Raw genomic sequence first — 21,090 nt, 5'->3', positions numbered from 1 at the left:
TGGAAGATGTAAATGGTGGGATGGTCCACATTTTCCTTTAATCTCTTTTTTTTTCTGGTACCATTTCTTATTTCAGAGCATCAGGAATTTAGGAATTTAGATGGTGCCTTTTCCAATTCCCAGTGGTTATGGAGAATTTTCCTTATTATTCTGTTAGGTCATCTCAGTGGGGATTTGGTAGAGTAAAGGATATAAAAACTACTAAAGGTTAGAATATCACCCTGAATGAGAAGATCTAGTAGAAGCTTTGTGATGGAAACCATCTGTAGATTTAAATGCATGCCAAAGAGCAAATTCAGAGATTTAAGGATTAAATGTGATTAAAACCCAGACTTTTGACTATTGCTTCAGTTTCTAGTAAAACCCATAGCCAGTTGGAGGGTCTCCCTTATTAGCTCATTCTGAAATCAGCAGCAGTTTACATCTTACTGGAGTGATCCAACAGCTCTGGCTTAATTATCCATGAAACTGAAGGTAGCCTGCAGCTAGAAGAGCTAACTGACTTGCTTCTTAATTCAGCTGCAGGAAATCCAAGGTATGTCTCTGAATATGCCTTGATTACATACATACTTTGGAGAGATTCACAATTAATCTTTACCAAGTGTTCCCATAAATGCTAGTTTGAATTCTTTTTAAATCAAGATAGCATGTCAATGATTTCTATAATTAGTTCAACTCGACCTCTTGATAGTCAACATGTTTATTTTTGGATGACTATTTGCTATTAGCTCTACTGCTCAACACTAAAATACAGTCCCTTAATCCGAAAAAGAATATATCTATAACTGAATCAATTTGCTGTACACCTGAAACTAACACAACATTGTAAATCAACTATATTTCAATTAAAAAATAAAATAAAATACAGTCCCTTTCCTAACTAATTTTACTTCCATAAGCTCTATGTTGTTAAACAGATCAAGTCACGTGACCTAATGAAAGTTTAAGTATATTTAAAATTTCAATTTTCCCCAAAGTGATTAATAAATGAAATTCCCAATGAAAAGCTTTGAAACCCTATAAAAGTATGCCATCTTTTTTCTTGCTTTTTATTTTGAAATAATTTCAGACTTACAATTGCAAAAATAGTACAGAAATTCTACTATACACTTTTCTTCCAGCGTCTTCAAATATTAACTTCTAACATAACCGATAGTACAGTTATCAACACCAAGAGATTAATGTTGATACAACGCTATTAACTAATCTACAAACCTCATTCACATTTCACTTCAATTGTCCCACCCATGTCCTTTTCTGGTCTAGGATCTGATTCTGAATCCCACACTGCATTTGGTAGTCCTGTCTCCCTGGTCTCCTCCATCTGGGACAGTTCCTCAGTCTGTCTTTTACGACCTCAGTGTGAGTGAAGGACATCAGCCATTACTTTGCAGACTGTCTCTCAGTTTGTATTTGCCTGATATTTTCTCATGATGAGACCGAGGTTATGCATTTTTTGCCAAGGATACCCCAGAAACTGCTGCTCCCTTCTCAGTGCATCATAGCTGTGGGTACATGAGGTCCATGTCTTATTACTGCTAATGGTCACTTTGATGATTTGCCTAAAGTGATCTCTGCCAGGTTTCTTTACTGTCATGTTAGCATATTTCCCTTTGTACTTAATAAGTATCTGGTGGGGAGATACTATGAGACTAGGTAAACCTCCCATTTCTCATCATACTTTTCACTCACCAATTTTACCATCCATTGAATGCTTTTTGCCTACAACAACTATTAGTATGTGTTACCCAAATAATGACTTATTATTTTCATCATTCTTTCTACATGTATTAACTGAAATTTTATTGTGGGAACTGTTCTTTCTCTTATTTTATATGTTCAATTATTTATTTGTATTAATATGACCTCTTGGGTATTTAGTTTATTCTAGGAGTTATAATCCATGACCACCATATGATGCGTTTTTTAATTGCTCGACTTGTCCCAGATTTAGTCATTGGTGATCCTTCGAGTTAGCTCCTCTTTTGACAGTGACCCCATCATTTTTGGATCACTGTCATATTTTCTGGCACTACAGAATGTTCCCAGCTAGTCTTGTACATTCCCTGGGCCAGCTCTGGTGTCAACTGTTTCTCCAAGGAGCCCTGTTCCTTTAATTGGACAATGTTATTTAGAAACCAAGATCTGGGTACTGGGTGTGTTTGTTGCTACTGGGATGTCACTTCTTCTCAGCCCTCTCATTTTTCATTTAGGTTTACTTGTCACTTGTGTTTACTTGTGTTCCATTTTGGTTCCCCCCCCCCCATTCTGTTTGTCGAAAAAAAGTAAGATGGTCTCAGTTTCCTTCACTGAAGTTGTGTTTTACCTCCTCCCGTTGGAGGCCAGAGCTCAATACTTCTAACTACTTTCCTACCTCGTTTCCCCCTTTCTTTCTTTACATGTTAAGAGTATAGAATGTTTGACAAATTTGACATACTTCCTAAGGGAGCTGGATAGGAGCATCTGTCCTAGAGCCTGGCTGGCAGGCAGCCTGAATGATGTCCCCAGGTGACCTCAGGTTCGGGTCTGAGAGGCCTGTAGTCCATCTGACCTTGTGCTTGCAGTTCAGCTCTGTCTCAAACACACCTTTTAGGGATGGAAGGGATTAGTCATGCAGAGAGAAAACAGTTTTCCTCAATAAAATTTAGTATCTTTCAAATACCACCTCAACTTAGTATTTTTGGGTTTTTTTCCCCCAGATTTGCTTCAGTTCACCTGATTGAAATACTCTAACTCTGGCTTGGGAGGGAGATTTCCTGTTGAAATATGTGGATGGATGTTCTGATCCACAATGTGCATCTTTTATGTGGAGTTGTTTTTAAAATAGCAAGTTGTTGTTGGGTTTTTTCCCCTGTGCTTCAGATAACCCAAAACCAGAGAGGATGTGTGTAAATAGGCACTTTAATGCACTGCTGGAGGGAAAATAAATCATTTCAAGAATTTTTGAAATAAATTTTGCAACACATTTTGAGACTGAAAAATGTTCGTATTCTTTTACTTCTTAATTTCTTCTTTGGAAATCTATTCTGGGGACCAAAGCAATTAAAAAAAAATAGGCAGAGGTTCATTTCAGCATTTTTGCCATAATAAACTTTAGGGGGGAAAAAACTCCAAAATATCCAATCATAGGAAATGTGAAAAAATTATTACGAATACTCTTGATAGAATATTAAAGAGCCATTAAGCAGATTCCCCAATAAATTCGTAACATTAAAAAGGATTATCACATAATACATTTTAAAAGGAAGATCCTGGGTTAGTTAGACATTTGTACAGAACACACACACATTGTTTATGCATGTTTAAAAGACCAAGAGGAAATATACCAAAGTATACATAGCGGTGATGGTACTTCGTGTATTTTTTTCTTTCCACTTCTTTGTGTCTTGTAAATCTTCCTGAATGAGCACAAATTACTTTGATAACATGTGGAGAAAATAAGGTTTTTCATTTCTAGTAAGAATAAGTGGTTGGGCTCAGGGGATGGCACACAACAGAGGTCGTGCCGAGGGATCCAGCTCCAGAATCCCTTGCCTGGGCTCTGGGGTTTGAGCTGTAAAAGGGCCAGGGAGCATGGACCCAGCCTCCAGGCCTCCAAACCAGCCATTTGTCCAACATGGTCATGGCAAGACCTGCGGTGAACCTAACTCCACATTGTTCAGAGAGCTACCGAGGCCAGACCTCCCATGGCCCTTTGAGCTGACCCTGGTGCTGCTGGGGTCTCCCTGTGTGGCTGAGGAGGCCAGGGGTGGGAGAAGCAGTGGATGTTTAGAACAGTAGGGCTGGATCATCAGGTCAGGAGGCAGCCTCAAGTCATGCACCAGGGTAGACTGGATTGGCCAGTGTAGAGATCTGGTCCCCTTTGCACTAGGACTCCACAGAGCAGACCATGGCCCCAGAAACGTCATGTCAGTCCCTGGAGACCTCCTTGCTGTTCCAAAAATACTGTATCGTCTGTGGGTCTCCTGACACATAGGCTCCAGTGGATTCGGCTGGGTGGGAGAATGTGCTGAGTGTCCCTAACTGGAACCTCGGGACCACAGCCCTCCCTAAGGCCAAGGTCACTGACTCATGTCCCCAAAGGCCGTCTTCTCCTTTGTTCGCAGGAACAGCTTTTGGCCAGTAGCCCTGAGCTGTGGGTGGGAAAATTGCATCTTCAGAACTTCAGGGAATAAGTAGTACTCTTCACTGTACACCCTTTCTAACGACAATCAAAAGATGAAAATCATCTGGAGACCTGGAGTTTCTAACCACGGGCACACACCGAGCCTGTTGCCCCTAGGTCCTCATGTTCTCCTGAGAGGACCGCCAAGGGGCAAGAGGTGTGAGGTCAGAAGGGCCTGGGCGACCCCCTCCCAGCCTCGCCCCTCAGCCAGGCCAGGGCTGCCCAGCATCCTGCTACCCACCCTGCATTAACTCACTCTGCGGAGATGTTCTGACCATTAAAAATTTTCAGATCTGGTTCAAGATGGCAAGCCCCTCAATCAAACTTTGCTCTCTCCAAAATTCCCACGGAAAATCACGTAACAAATGTAAGAATAGTGCTGGGGAGTGAGTCAACACTGGAAAACAGGGAAGGTTGATATTCACAGGCAAGAAACCTCAGGAAACGTCTTTCACGTACAAAGTAGATGAATAGAAGGAAAGATGGGTATAATTGCACATATCTTAGAAAACCTCCCCTGGAAAGAAAGTGAGGGAATCCCTGCAGGGGCCCCAAAGAGCCTCAGGCTCAGTGGCCCAGGGCCTGGAGGGCATGAGGCTGCAGGACAATTTGGGGAAGTGTGGCAGGGTCCGCGCTTGTGGGACAGAGGCTGTAGGTGCTCTGATTGGCCCAGGTTCCACTGCCTAAAACAGACATCACCAAGGAGAAGTGTTATGTTTCTCACTGCGCCACAGCCTCCAGCAGATCCTGGCCTCTTCTCCCCACCATCCACGGGGTTTTTAATCGGGCACAAACACTCCTGAAGTCAGAGCCACAGTCTTTCCAGGAGGACCAGCAGTGGGGCAGCGAGCGGACGGGGAGGTAGAAGAACTGGCCGGGGGGCCGCTTGGCCTGGAACACAAAGCTGGTCTCGCCTTAGTTGGTGGCAGGGGCAACCTTTATCTGTGACCTGAGATGGGCCCAGTGGACCTCAAGAGACTGAGGCAAAGGGACAGCATGTCTTTGGAGGCTCTGACGGTCATCCCAGAGACAGAGGTTCTTGTCCTAGGCCTCCCAGTTACCAGCTGTGTGACCTTTGGGCCTCATTTTCCTCATCTGTAAAATAGGTCTAATCTCAGTACATGACTCATGGGGATTTTGTGCAGACTCTGTGTGGTGATATCTGTAAATCAAATACCCTAAACTATTCCCCTGAGACTCCGTGCTAGGCACTGAGAACTCTGACAGAGGTAGCTGGTCAAGCAGGATCTGTTGAATTTACTCATGTTGTTTGTTATAATTATACGATGCTGCAAAAGAAAGCCCCCAAAACTCAGTGTCTTAAAGCAATGATAAATCATGTACTTTTTGGTATGGCTTTGTGTGGGTCAGGAATCCAGGAGCAGCTTGCCGTATGCTTTCTCGTGAGGTTGCAAAGGATTTGCAACCCCGGCCCTTTTACAGGTTGCAAAGATTGCAAAGCTAGGATTTCAGTCATCTGAAGGCTGCACAGGCTGGAGGACTCACTTCCAAGGTGGCTCATTCGCGTGGTTAGCAGATCGGTGCCACCTATTGACAGCGGCCCCATCCCTCTCCGTGTGGGTCAGTCCGTGTGGCTTGGGCTTCCTCACATAATGGTCTCAGGGTTTCCAAGATGAACATCCTGACATTGAGAGAGAGAGAAAGAGAGAAGCAGAAGAAGGAGAAGGAGAAGGGGAAGAGAGGGGTGGGGAGACCAGGAAGAAGCTGTGTCTGTCTCTTTTCTTATGACTTAGCAAAGGAAATCATATGGCATCAAACTTCTGTCATACTCCCTTGGTCAGGCAGTCACAAGTCCCTGCCCAGATCTGAGTGGAGAAACTAGACACCACCTCTCAGTGGGCGTGGCAGGAACCCCAATCACGCTGTAAGAATAAATATGTATGAATATTAATATGTGTCTTTGGAACGTAGAGTCTGACACACTGTTGCTCTTATTATTAGAAACTTGAGAGAGCAGATTCACACCATTCTTTTGTCAAAAACTACTGGCTGTCAGAAACCGGTCTGGTCTGTCCCATGTGTGAACAGATGTGGACCTTTCTTGCCAAACACCTAGTTTGACAAAGACTGGAAATATTTATAAGAATAAAAAATTGGCTGGGTTAGTGAAGCAGCATGAAAAACAGAACACCAAAGAACAATTCGAGAATTTATCAAATTTATATCATATTGCAAAATTTCTTGCACTTAATAAAAACCTGGCTGTGGGGATTCGTGACATAGCTGCCCATGATATATGGCTTTGAGGAGGAAGGAGGTGGAAACACAGGAGGGAGGGAATCTCCCTCTGTCAGGTTTATGATCTTCACTCTACTCAAGCCTCTGAGCCCAGGCAACTCTTAACTCTCAACTCATCACCTTCCTTCTTCCCAGAGAGAGTAGAAGCCATCACATGGAGTGCTCTAATTTTGCATCATCATTCCCACTCGTTTCTTCTTTTATCCTACCCTCCTTCTTGCCTGGTACAATGGAGGAGTGGCCCCAGCACTGACTGCAGCCAGCCTCTTTGGAGCCCATCCGACCTCTCCATTCTCAGGACCATTTCATGCTGATTTTCATTCTTTCCTGTATCTTTGACATGTTGCTCTCATTGTCTCCTTTTCATCATTTCATGCCACTCATCTTTAAAAACACACCCAAGATTACCATGATCACCACCAGTGAAAACCACCACCAGTACAAACAATCCTTTATGCATGCTTGTTTTATTCTGGGTTCTCCCAGAAATGGAACCAATAAAGATATATTGATATACAGTTGTATAGATATGACAAAATGGGAACAGTGAATGAGGACAGTTTGGGCAAGTTTATCTGTGAAGGGAGAAGAAAGACAAGATAATAGCTGCAGGGGGATGAAAGTGGAGAGTATAGTGTGATGGTTAATTTTATGCGTCAGTTTGAGCCACAGGATGCCCAGAGATCTGGCTAAATATTATTTCTGATGTGTCTGTGAGGATTTTTCTGGATGAGATTAACATACATAAGAAGGAATTAGCTCATGGGTTTGTGGTTATTATGGAGCCTGGGAAGTTCCCAAATCCGCAGCTGGCAAGTCGAAGACCCAGGAGAGCTGATGGTGTAAGTTCCCGTCTGAGTTTGAGTCCAAGGGCAGGAGAAAACCAGCGTCCCAGCTTGAAGACAGTCAGCCAGAGCTGAGCACATTCTCTCTTGCTCCACCGTTTTGTTCTACTCAGGCTTTCAAAGAATTAGGTGAGGCCCACCCACAATGGGGAGGGCAATCTGCTTTCCTCAATCTACTGATTCAAATGTTCATCTCCTTCACTGGACTTGGGAACCAGGGACACTGGGGTGGGAAGGGCCCTTACCCTTTTCCAGACTCAAACTTCAGGACCTGCCCAAGTATTAAACCTTCCTAAGTAGACATCCATCACAGCAGATGAAGCCTGTGGGTTTGGGGCCCCAGTGTGTGCTGGAGATCAACCGAGATCTTGTCCGTGTACAGGGGTCTAGATGGAATGTTTACTCCAAGGTGCTTTTGTTCATTTTGGTGTCTGAATATTGCCAAAATATAGAACTGTTAAATAAAAATTCCAGTCTTTGCTGTAAGGACAAAGCACACCCTGTCTTCTCTAAATCCCTAGGGACTGGGAGTTTTGTGGGAGAAGGGGTACTGATTGGTCAAGAAAGGCCCTCCACTTTTCCTACCTGTCTTACCCGTCTGTCCATCTGTTCGTCTCTCTCTGTCTTATATGTCTGTTTTTCTTGTATGTCTGTCTTAAATATTTGTCTGTCTGTTGTACAGCACTTTCACTGATGCCTTAGTGTGATAGATTTCTTAGGTTGACCCATGACTTTGACCTCTCCTTCCAGCTCTAAACCCAGAACCAAAGATGCCAGTCAGAAAAGGACTGAGATCTGCTCTTTCTGTTGTGAAAAATGTTCATTCTGCCTTCAAGGATCTGTTATTTTATTTTGTATAATCCTGTCTGGCCAACCCTCCTTGGTTTATCATATGTAATTGAGATTTCATTTTTTCATCAACTTTTGAAGTTGATTTGAGTTCTATTTTTACATTCACGAACACTGAAATGTAATGGATGGGAAGAAAAATCAATGGGGTTTCACCCTCGTCAGCATGTATACAATGGACCTTCTCACTCCCAGTCTGTTTTCTCTGAAATATTTCAGTATCATGCACAAAGCCAGGGGAAGCTGAATACCAGTTTGGTTTACTGTAGTCTCAAACTGGATAGTCAGGGAGCTGTTGGCTTTCTGATCTGTAGTTCCCTTAAAGAACACCCAAATCTTACTTTAGAAACAGATCCCGCAGCCTGGACTTTTCTCCTGAGAAAAACCTCTTGTGCTCCGCTCACATTTCCCTCTTGTGGGAAAACCCTGAAAACAGAGACATGTGCTTCTAATTTCTATGTTGAATATACTTATTGTTTCCACCCTCCATTTCCTTTTCTACACCACAGATTCCTGCAGTGTGGGATGAGAGAGCTGGTGTTGCCTGGTATAGGATCTGTTGAGTCATAGGGTTTCTAGGGAAGAAAATACTTAACCTATTGTTGTTTTAATTGTTTTCCTTCACAAACTCAACAAGCCTCTTGAAAGTTCAATAACTTACGAGATCATTTTGCAAGACCTAAAGAGACACATTATCAGAAAATATACACATGTATACTCTAAGTAAACACAGACTTCAAAATGAAGTCAAGAAGCTTGGCAGTTCCCGTTTGTGTTTTGCCAAACTCAGAACACTTGTATTTTTACAGTTTTAGATGTTCTAGAAACTCAGGAAGTGACGAGCTCGCTCATCTCTCACTTTTATAAGGAGCACTGATTGTGCCACATTTAGGACAATGGGGGGCAAAAGGGAGAGCCTGTTGAACCCAGGGATCTTAGGATGAGTTTGAAATTTGTCAGAGAACTCCAAGGACGCTGGGAAAGTGCAGTCAAAGGCTTGTGGGGATGGGAGTGACAGACATGGGAGCTATATCCGAAGGGTACAAAGGTAGAAAGGAGCCACTCTCGGAGGAACAAATGCCGCAGTCCTCATGGATGCTCTGGAGGCTGCAGGACCCATTCAGGAACACACAAGCAGGGCAGGAGTCAGTGACACTCAAGAGCCTTGGCTCCCGGATGGGTGGGTGAGGACCTCATTCATGGAGGCATCCCCCTCTACCACCTGGTCACCAGCTGCGACCTCTGTGTGGCCAGTTTTTAACTGTAGCCGTTCTGTTGGGTTTGTAGTTTTGTCTCGTTGGATTTTTAATGATTATTTCCTTGATGGCTCATGATCCTAATGAGGCTGAGCACATCTGCATGTGCTTAGTGGCCATTCATGTATCTTCTTTTGTAAAATGCTCAAAATCTTCAGCTCGTATCCTATTGGGTTGTTGATCTTCTGATTAATAAAGATTTCTTTATGTGTTCTGGAAATAAGTGCTCTGTCAAATATGTTTTGAGACTATTTTCTCCCAGTCTCTGATCACCTTTTTATTTTCCTAAAAGTCTTTCAAGGATCAAAAGTTTTAATTTTGATGAGTTCACCTAACTGATTTTTTTCTTTTTATGGTTAATGCTTTTTGAGTCCTGTGTAAAAAAATATTTGCCTAGTTCATTATCATGAAGATTTTCTCTTATTTTTTCTTCTAGAAGTTCACAGTTTTAGCTTTCATGTATATATCTGTGACACATTTCATATCAAGTTCTGTATATGCTCTGAGGTAAGAGTCAAGGTTAATTCTTCCCCATATGGATATCAAAGTGTTCCAGGACCATTTGTTGACTCTTTTGTTCTATTGATTGACATGGATACCCTTAGTGAATAGCACTGTCTTTATTACTGTCGCTGTGTAGTAGGTCTTGAAATTATGTAGTGTAAATCTTCAACTTTCTATGTTTTCAAAATTGTCTTGGCATTTCTAGTACATTTAATAATTATCCATAATAACTTGAAAATAAACTTGTCAATTCCTACCAAAAATCCTGCTGGGATTTTGGTTCAGGTTGTGTTAGATCTATACATTTGACAAGTCTGAGAGAACTAATGTTTTAACAATGTTAATTCCTCTAATTTATGAGCATGCTATTACTTAGGTCTTTATAAAATTTTCTCAGCAATGTCTTGTAGCTTTCAGTGTACAAATCTTATGTCTTGTTACATTCATTCCCAGATATTTCAAGATTTTGCCTGATAGTGTAGATGGTATTTTTATTTTCCTTTTCTGTTGTTGTTTTTAGTATATAGAAATACAATTGATGTTCATGTATTTACTTGTATCCTGCATCTTTGCAAAATCCACTAATTAGTTCTAGTGGCTTTTTTTTTTTTTTTTGTAGAATTCTTAGGATTTTCCATGTATATAATCATGTATTCTGTGGGAAAAAAATACAATTTAACTTCTTCCTTTCCTATTTATATATATTTTATTTTTTCCTCTCATCCTAGTGCACTGGACAGAGATTGTACTACAGTATTGAAGTGAAGTGGTTAGAGTAGAGATCCTTACCTTGTTTCTGATCACACAAGGAAAATATTCAATTTTTCACTATTAGATATGATGTTAGCTGTAAATAGTTTCATAGATGCTCTTTATTGGATTGATAACATTATCTTCTGTTTTTAGTTTACTGAGAATTTTTATCAAGAATGAATGATGAATTGTGTCAAGTTATTTTTCTATATTTATTGTGATGATCATATGTGTTTATTCCTACTACATTCTATTAAGGTGGTGGATTACACTGATTGGTATTTGAATATTAAACCAACATTGCATTCTTGATAAAGTCCCCTCTTCGTCATGTTATATTATCCTTTTATATATATTGCTATGTTTGGTTTAATAACATTTCATTAAGAATTTTTGCTTCTATATTTATGAGGGATGTTCTGTAGTTTTCTTTTCTTGTAATGTCTTTGTACATATTCATACTGGGGTTACGCTGGTTTCATAAAATGAGTTGAGATATGCTCCTTTCTCTTACTCTCTGAATTTATGTAGAATTATTATTATTTCTTCCTTAAGGGTTTTACTTATATAAATGTATAGCTTAGCATTCGATCTAAGACTCAAGGGGACTGCTATACACATAGCTCGTGCTCCTTCTCTGTGTAGCTCTCTCCTCTCCAGCGCTCTGAACAGCAAATTCTGGTCACTTCATCCTGCCCCATTTCTCACCTCTGACTTCTCAACCCAGCAAGACCACCATGGTAAGGTACCCCTCTCAGCGCTGTGGTCTGGGATGTGCTCAGAAACAGGCAGAAGGCTAGGGCAATTGTAGGGCTGACTTTATGTATATTTTATCAGAGATTAGAATCCCACCCTGCCTGTCATTTTATACTTAAAAACAGTTGTCTCAAGTAGTTTGACCAGATTTCTGGTGATTTACTGTGGGAAGGTAAGTTTGATACCAGTTAGTTTAGTGACTGGTTTGGCTCTACACCAACAGAGTAGAGTTGTTTTGACAAAGACTGTCTGGGCCACTGAGCCTGACATATTTACTCTCTGGCCCTTTACAGACAAAGTTTGCAGACCCCTGGAATAGATGATGCAGAAGCTTTACCAGAGTGTTACTTCGAATTCATGTTATGACAATTGTTTACTTTGGGCTTTAAATTTGGTCTTTTCTGAGAACTGGATGTCTCTCTGTTGGTTGTCGTCTCTGTTGAAAGATGAACCATTTCAGCTCACGGACTTTATATAAACATTCATAAGCCCTGTGAGTCTTCACACAAACACCCACGAGACAGGAGCCACATACCCACGGTCACTCAGTAAGGGAAGCGGGAGGTTTCATAGTCCCCTGTTCTCCTTCCTTGCCAATGACCATGTTTAACCTCAGCTAATGACAGCTGAGTCCTAGGGGCAATATCTGGGGCTTTCCGTCTTGTTTTGAGACATCATGGTGCATTTCCTGGCCCTGTTTGGGGTATTCATATAGTTGGGTTACCATATTGCATAACCAGGACTAGTCTTTCCAGCACAACGTAAGACCAGTATGTGTATGTGATAATATGTTAGTCATGGGCAGTGGTATCTACAAGAAAATTCTTTATGTTATGAAAAGTTATATATTCTTATTCTTGTATTCTATATAAGTCAATATGATTAGAAATTTGAGTTGTTCTTTTTTAATTAGCAATTCCCTTTTCATTCACGGATATACCTGTATGGTGATAAATAACCATCTACAACTACATAAAAGAAATATTTCCAAAAGATATGGGTTATCTACCAACCTCTCCTTTTTTTAAAATTTTCATTTTATACTGAGGTATATATAACTGATTTACCGTGTTGTGTTAATTTCAGGTGTACAGCAAAGTGATTCAGTTATACATACATATATATATATATATATATATCCATTCTTTTTCAGTTTCTTTTCCCATATAGGTTATTACAGAGTATTGAGTAGAGCTCCCTGTGCTCTACAGTAGGTCCTTGTTGATTGTCTATTTTACACATAGTAGTGTGTGTATGCTCATCCCAACCTCCTAATTTATCCCTACCCCCATCCCCACATTTCCCCTTTGGTAACCGTAAGTTTGTTTTCTACGTCTGTGAGTCTGTTTCTGCTTTGTAACTAAGTTCACTCCATTAGTTTAGTCCATACGTAAGGGATATTTGAGCTGTTCTTGTGAATATATCTGCTGGGGCTCCTCACTGATGACCTTTACCAAGTGCTAAAGCACTGCAGTCAGTTTATGAGAGAATACATTTTTTTCTCAGTGTAAGAGTTTAGTGGAAATTCTCAAGCTCCAGCTTCAAGCTTGGGCTTCGTGCTAAGCACCCGTGCAAACCACCTTGTGCAATCTTGACAACCACGCTGGGATGCAGCATTCACGTCCCCAATTTACAGAAGAGAAAATCAAGGCTCAGAGAGGCCTGAAGAGGAAGCACCTGGGTGACCCCAATCCCAACATGTATTTTCAGTCTTCTCATGTTTTGTTGTTGTTGTTAATAGCTGTGGAAACCACTGAGTTAAATATGACCCAGAATGTTCTTTACTGCCACATTTGTCAGCTCCATTACAGGCACCTTAGAGCACTGGAAATCCTAGAGGGGCGTCTACTGTCAGCTGACACAGGCCAGGCCATCGGGGAGAAGGATGGTGCACTTAGCGCTCCATGGAATTCCAGCCCAAGAAGCATCGCGCCACATTGCTTCTGGGCTCTTTCTACCCCCAAACCGACGGGACCACGACCAAGAGGCAGCTGCTGCCGTCACCCCGCCGATGAGGAAGACGCTGCTCTTCCGGAGGGCAATGACCTGCCTGCTCTCACCACCGAGGGCGGAAGCTGGGATTCGGTCCCAGCAGCCCCGCTGCCCAGCCCGAGGCCCTGCCCCCTCCCTGTCCGTGCAGATCCTCGCCTCCATCCCGGGCTCGTGCGGTCCCTCTGCCACGGCCCCCGCCCAGGCTCACCACTGTGCACCCAGGCAGCAGCCGAGCCCTCCTCCTTACGGATGCTGCCGCCCCTCCCGTCCAGTTCCGGGAGCCCCTTGTTCCACCAGAACAACTGCGGGTTGGGAAGCACAGCCCAGCCGCTAGACAAATGAAGGGTCCTCTTTCTACTGAGGCTTTGTGCTCACCAACAGCTTGTGTCGGAGTCGGCGTTTACTGTGGGCCAGCTCGGGTAAGCCCCGTGGGCTGGGACCTCTGAATGTCGCTTAGGAGATACGGGGCAGGTGGCCTGGCTCTCGGGCGCCCCGGCTCTAGAGCCATTGCTGAAGGTCTGCCTTGGGAAGGGAGACCCTGATCTCCCCGCCCTGAGGCCGGAAGCCTCTGAGCTGATCGGGTGTCTCCCAGTAACACAGGTGGCCCCCTGGATGCTTGCTCTCCCTGTACCTGTTTCTTTTGGCAGCAGCCCCCCATTCTCCTTTGGCGAGCGCCCCTCCTCCGTGCCACTTTCTCCCGGGAGGACTGTCGCTTCACGCCACCTGAACTTCGGGCCACATCCCCCGACACGCAGGGGCCAAGCAGACACTCTCCTTCCTGAGGGTTTGGCACTCGAGCAAAGGGACAGGGCGAGGGTGGAGCAGCCCCTAGAGAAGCACGCCTTGGTTCCCACTGAGGCCACTTTTCACATTTCTATTATTATTACTTGTTAATCAGTTACGTGGAAAGGCTTTTTAATACTAGCTGGCATCTTAGGAAGGTTCCAGAATGAACAAAAGTGAAAAAAGTAAGTGATGAGCTTCACTCATGGGCAAGGGGCTCTGAAGCCTCCATCATTCTGGAGCCCCTTCCTTCTCCGGCCTCCACACTGACCACCCGTGGGACTCTGTGGAGGCAGAAGAACCTTCTAGAGCCAGACAGGGAGACTCAAGCAGAAGCTCGTGAGCTTATTAGTTATTCCTTAGGACTGCTAGCTCTGGCTTCTCACTGGGCAAGAGAAAGTGAAGAGAGTGTTCTTTTTTAGTAGCTACACTGATTTCTGGACAAGACTTAGACAGACAGAGCTCAGGAGCGGGGAGGCAGTGAGTTCCCTGAACAGAAATGGTTTAGCTCCTCCGGCTTTTCCTTGCTGTTGAAAGAACAGGTCGAGTTACAACAGCATCGGAAAGTAAACAGATCTGCTACCGAGTGTTTGCTGAAGTGAACGTGGAAATCCTGAGAGGAGAGAGTACGTGCGCCGGGGGTGAGGCTCCCAGGCATCTGGGGACAGGCGTGTAGAATATTTGAATCATAGCCTGAGCTACAGTGTAAATTGTGGGGCTGGGTGTGGGGTGTCCACCCTGTGCTGGCAACCCTTGGAGGGTGTGTGTGTTTGTGTATGTGTGCGTGTTATGTGTGGTGAGTGTGAGTGCATGTGTGTGTGTTTGTGTACATGCTATGTGGTGTGTGTGTGTACATGCCATGTGTGGTGTGTGTGCGTGTTTGTGTACATGCTATGTGTGGTAAGTGTGTGTACATGCTATGTATTGTGTGTGCATGTGTGTGTTTGTGTACAGGCTATGTGTAGTGAGTGTGTGTGCACGTGTGTGTGTACATGCTATGCGTAGTGAGTTGTGTGCATGTGGCCTTGCAAGAGGCCACAGAGCCGGCCCACAGCAATGCCGGGAACTGACCCCACGGCTGTCCTACCCCATTCCCATCTCACCACTCCACCTTCCATGATCCCCTCTTTTCCCTTGAAACGCTCTTCTTTGGAGCACAATTTGACCCTCTTGGGACCTACAGGACTTGCCTCGCTCTTCAGTCTGCAGCTCCAGCTTTGGACACGTAGCTGGGTGCTCCTTGCTGTCCTCAATTGAAATCACAGCAGCAAAATGTCCGGAGCACTTGTCGCTGGGAGCTTCCCAGCACGTGCTCTTTGTCTGAATGAAGTAATAAACAAGCGTCAAACTGCCCAGCCCACCAGCATCTGCGGCAACAGGGTCACAAGGCGTTTGGGTCACAGGAGAGCAGCTGCTGAGAGCATGGCTGCCTGTACGAGCGCTGCAGGCTCAGTCTTAGCTGCGGAGGGACTCCGTGCTTCAGAGACGAGTGGGCTTCGGGGCAGGGAGGCCAGCATCTCTGTGGGGGCTCCTTCCTCACTTGAAGCCTGGAGATCTGGCTGGACTCCCAGGGATTCTCCAGAACTGTGAGGTCCCTCAGAGGACTCCCTGGGGCTGGGATAGCTCAATATTTCATTTTTTCTTTTTTTCTCCCCCGTGAATCTGACTCCGTTCAGGATCCCACTCAGTTTGTTTACTGAGCGCTGATGACGTTCATATTCTCTGCCAGCAGCCTCTAGCTCTAGGGCTCCAAGAGGATCCTCCCTCCCAAGAAACTTCTCCCCCAGGGTCACTAATAACCCTCCTCACTCAGTACACACAGCCCGTCCACCCCCAGTTTCTAGAATTCTCTCTTCTGAAAAACATTCCCTTTGCCTGCTCTGCCTTATTTGCCCTGCCTTAAACGCCTGCTTAATTCTGTCTACCTTTTCCTCATCCATCGCTTTTTTCAGTGTGATGCGATACAGCCTTACCAAAAAGCTCCTGACTCCGGAGGCTGAGACCTCCCACCTCCCCCCTGCCCCCTCCCCACCTTCCACAGACTCTGTGACCTTGGGCAAGCTGTCTGACCTTGGTGTGTCTGGATGCTCCAATTCATGAGACCACATGACAGGACCTACCTCAGCCAGTGCTAAGTTAATGTACATTCGTTCTCCATAAATACTAGTGTTGTGTTTGCTTATTCTCTGTCCTGAAGGACTTTCTGAACTTTTAGGGAAGTAAGACCCTCCTTTCAATGTCGGCACCATTCCCAGGGAAGTGCCTGACGTGGGGTGGGCATCCTGGTGACCATCTCCCCTCACCACTGAGCAGTGATGTGAGAAAATGTGAGAAGAATGTGTCTCCAGCCCATCAAAAACTGGGTTCTTCCAAGCCAGGCGCTCACACGGGGATCCCAACCAGCTGTTTGGTGCCTCACTTTTTAGTATGAACGGGACGAACCAAGAAACAATTAAGGAAAATCATCGACATGAAGACCAGAGACCAAAATCAAATAGAAAAAAGCAACCCAGAGAAAATGGAGACACGGCAGGAAGCAGAAGAAAAGAATTACGACTGTTAACCTCAGAGAGATGAGAAAACTATGGCATCCGAAAAACAAGAATGAAAGTTCCCTAAATACGGAGCAGAATATGAAATCGCTTTCAAACCCTGGAAACTATAGCAAAATCAAATGTTTGTAGGAGAGCTGAATGTTCGTAGCTCTGAGTTAGTAGGAGAAAAAGAGAAAGGGATGAAAGGTAGAAAATGGGGCAGCCATGTTGGAATGCACTGGGTGGTTTCTGCTTCCCCTCCAGACCCTGATTCTCCTTTCTTCCCCTGCTCTGCACCCGGGGGGCTGACCTCCAGGCTCTACCCCAAGAGGACCCCAGCCCTCCAGCCTCCAGCTTAGATGGGCCAGTGGGAGGTCCAGTAAGAGACCAGTGGAGGGGGAGCAGAGGAGGAGCCTAGGCACATCCACACGACTCTTTCCTCTCATTCTGGAGGCAGCTCCCCCTTCCCCCCTTTGGGGGTTATGGTCCCACTGTTACTCCCCCAGGGCACTGCACGGCCTTGCAAATTCTCCATTGTCAAACCCTCCTGGAATTACCTTAATCTGAGTGTGCCCTCTGCTGTCTCCTGAGGCCCTAACTAATCAGAGCTCTAGAAAAAGGACGGAGAGAGAATGAGGACGAAGAGTATTATCGGTGGAAATATCCCTAAGACAGTTTCCCAGAATTTAGAATCTGAGTCTCCAGATTGAGAGGGCCCACTGAATGCCAGGTGAAACTAGGGAAAAGGAAAGAAGACTTACACAGATGCATGTTGGTATGAGATGTCACCACACCAGGGGAAAAAAAGAAGAGGCCCTAAAAGCCTGCAGAGAAAAGCTGTCACAGTCAAGACTGAGATTCCCAAAGGCATTGGACTCTTCAGGATCAGTGGTGAGGGTGGGGAGACAATGAGGCAATGCCTTGAAAAGGTCAAAGAAAAATACCGGAAAGCAGAGTTCCATAACTAGCCAAGCTGTCAGTCATTCTGAGAGCACTGCTGCAGGGTGCGCCTGGCAAAACAAGGGTCCAAACTAAGAGAGAGGGAGACCTGGAAATCAGGAAAAAGGGGATCCCAAGGCAGAGCACGGCAAAGGGTGAACCCTGCTGTGGCCAGGACCATGGTAATTTCCAGAGGAAGAGCCTCCAGGGAAAGTAATGGGCCTGTTAGGCTCTTTCAAAATATTTAAGCATGTGGAAAATAATATTGCTGGTCATTTGCCTGATCAGATAGATCATTTGCAAAAAGTAGTGGTAGACACACAGAGAACCAAGACAATAAAAAATGATGCAATTATTAAATCGAGGAAAAACAAAAAGTTGTATAAGAAAAAACTCAACAGTGAACAATATTTACATGATTTTATCAAATCTTATGTTTTCATCGCATTGGGAAGATGAGAAAAGAGAGTAGAATTGAAGTGGGGTTAACAGCTAAACCTATCCACTCTAGACCCTCAGCAGAGAGACAATGTCTAGTGTTGGGAACCCCTGATATACCAGGGCAAGCATATTATTCAGAAATACAAGAAGAAATAGAATTTTTAAAAGACTGAAAGTATGAACTGAGGGTGGAAAAGTTCGAGTGATGGGAAAATGCGTTTTTCCTCAATCCTTATAGCACTGCTTGGTATCCTTCAATTATGTGCGTGTACCACCTTGACAAGAATTCAACTTAATTTTTAAAAGTATGTTGGAAGAGAAGGAGAACGTTTGGAAAAAGGGTCTGGCCAGCCATAGTCAGATGTTGCCATGTGAGAACTTGGGCCTTGTATAGCCAAAGACAAGCCAGAAATTCTGATTTTCACATGAAACGTCATGATTTTAAGTGGTTCTAAATAATTCAAAAGAGACTTTAAAACACTATGAAGGCAAAAGCAAGCATACAAGCACCATGTCTGCAGGTCATATGCATCTTGGAAGTTCCAGCGTGATGCTCCTTGTTATAATTCTCAGACATCACCTGCATTGGTTTCTGGGGCTGCTGTAACAAATTATCACAGATGTGGTGACCCAAAGCAACACGAACTTAATCTCCTACGAAGAGTTCTGGACCAGAAGCCCAAAGGCAGTTTCACTGAACTAAAGTCAAGGTGTTGGCAGGGCTGGATCCTTCTGGAAGCCCTGAGGGGAGGATCTGTTTTCTTGCCTCTTTCACATTCTAGAGGCCTCTCCTGCTTTCCTTGGCTTGTGGCCCCTTCCACCACCTTCTACAGTCTGCTTCTGTCCTCACTCCTTCTCTGACTCTGACCCTCCTGCCTCCCTCTTATAAGGACTCTTTTGGTTATATTGGATAATCTCCCCACTTCAAAAGCCTTAACTTAACCACATCTGCAAATTCCTTTTTGCCATGTAAGGTAAGACTCACAGATTCTGGAGACTAGGATCTGGACATCTTGGGGGAGCCATTACTCAGTCTTTCAGCCTGTGCGTCTCGACAACTAATGGGTCATGGGAACAATTTAATGGATCAAAAGTAGCGTCCTTAAAAATCGAATAGAATAATCAACACACTACTATACATAAAATAGATAAACAACAAGGACCTACTGGGTAGCACAGGGAACTCTATTCAATACCTTGTAATAACCTATAATGGAAAAGAATCTGAAAAAGAATTTATATATGTATATGTATAACTGAATCACTTTGCTGTACACCTGAAACTAACACAACATTGTAAATCAACTAGACTTCAATTAAATTAAAAAAAAAAGAATATAACAATCAGAGGCACCACACTTGGCGCAGGAAAGTGCTGCAGCATGAAACTTTTCTCAGTAATATTGATACATATATCTGCACATACAGCACATGTGTGTACACAGGGTCCCAAGGTTAAAGGTCGGGCAGAAGTTGGAAAACCAGTGGTGTAGAACACCTGGTGATGGACTTTGCATGGAGTGCTCAGTGAAGAGGGCGGGGAGGACTTGCCACTGCCTTTCATTGGCTGTGTTACCTTCTGTAAGTCAATTAACCTCCCTGAGTCAGTTTGCTAGACTATAAAAAGGGGATAATCAGACTATTACCCTGGGTTTTGTGAATTAAATGAAACAAATGTGAAAGTCTTTTGGGGATGCACGGCACTCCAGGATTGTAAGGTCATGTAGCTGGTGCTGGAGGGTTATTGAATTGCCCCGAATGTAAAAGGTCTTGTAAGGGAATGTTAAGTGTATGCAGTTACCACTGCCTTCCACAAGATGGCACCCTTGAAACACAGGGAGGTGGCCTCAGGGGGCAGCTGGTATCAGGGACACCGACTTCAAACCTTAGGGCCAGGGTCTCCTTGCAAAGGGTGGTCTTCCAAAAACGCGGGATTGTCCTGACTTACTTTTTGCTACCAGCGGCATATCCCTCCTGAACTGTCAGCTGTTTGCTAAACCGAGGAGGCACTTCCCTGCTCTCAGAGCTGTTGTAAGTCACTGTGAACAGTTCCTAAATAAGGGATGCGGTGAATCAAGGAATCCCCTGGAGGTTTCCCAGGTTTCCCGTTTGGCAAACCTTTGCTGGGATTTCTTGTCAGGGGGGCTTCCTTGCAGCATCCCCCTGCGGGGGAACAGGGATACAGAAATCCGTGTCCTGTCCCTCGCAGAGGTGTAAGTAACATCTTGTTGGACAGAGAAGGGAGAGCAGACAGCCCAGCAGCGCGAGAACAGGCCCTTCTCACTGAGGAGAAGGTGATGGGGCTGAAAGCGCAGGTGTGCCTTCTCCAGGCCGCTCCGCTCCCCGTGGACAGGTGGGCCCCTCCTCACCTGGTTGCTCACACCAGGCTTTCAACGTGCTTGTCCCCCATCACCAACGACAATCAAACAGCAGACCTTAGTCCCTGCACCCAACGTGACTACCTCTCTCCTTCCTTGTCTCCACGGCCAACTTTCTAGAAGAGTACCCTCACCTCGACTTTCCTCCTGTATCAACTCCGATGCTCAACCCACAGTTGCACAGATGGCAGCTCCTTCCCCTGGATGGCCTCCTGTTTGCAAATTCCACATCCTCTTTCAGTTTCCTTGCTATGATTTCCAGGCCTGGGGCAGCATCCGCCACTCCCTCCTCCCGAGCCCCTCCCCCTGGCCCCCATCCTGGCTCCGGGCCTCTGCGTGCTCTCCCACCTGCCTGCTCTCCCCCCCAGCCTTCCTCCAGGGCACTGCCCTCCCTCTGCTGGCCGCTGGGAACGTCTGTGCCCCAGCTTCCTTCCCTTCACAGCTGCCTGGGCCGGGGGCAGGGGCCTCGCAGACCAACCTCTCTGATCCAGCCTCTCACCCAGCAGGGCCCTCATCTGTCCTTTGAGAGAAGGGACCGGCTCCCATCGCGGTGTCCCCATGTACACAGGCCTGGGCCTTTGGCCAGAGGGACGTCTGCTCAAGGTCATGGCAAGGTAGCAAGCAAAAGAGGCGAGA

Source organism: Monodon monoceros, unplaced genomic scaffold (assembly GCF_005190385.1).
Source record: "Monodon monoceros isolate NGI ecotype Baffin Bay Population unplaced genomic scaffold, NGI_Narwhal_1 Super_Scaffold_16, whole genome shotgun sequence".
NCBI classification, from domain to species: Eukaryota; Metazoa; Chordata; class Mammalia; order Artiodactyla; family Monodontidae; genus Monodon; species Monodon monoceros.
Note: the sequence above shows the minus strand (reverse complement) of the source record.